Here is a 219-nt window from a genome sequence, read left to right on the forward strand (position 1 = left end):
TAGAGTTGTCATGATCGGTGGTGTCATTGTTGGTGGCAGGTCTTCTCATATCGTAGGGAGGAGAAATTCTTCCTGCGTCGTATTCAGATTAGGTTTATTTGCTGGATGAGTAGCGCCTCCAGCAGGCGCAACCGACGGGCATCAGGGGCCTTCCCGATGATCTTCGTGTTCTTTATGATGACATCTCGGGAGATGGCCTCGTGATGTTTGGTGCGGGCG

Source organism: Macrobrachium nipponense, chromosome 49 (assembly GCF_015104395.2).
Source record: "Macrobrachium nipponense isolate FS-2020 chromosome 49, ASM1510439v2, whole genome shotgun sequence".
NCBI classification, from domain to species: domain Eukaryota; kingdom Metazoa; phylum Arthropoda; class Malacostraca; order Decapoda; family Palaemonidae; genus Macrobrachium; species Macrobrachium nipponense.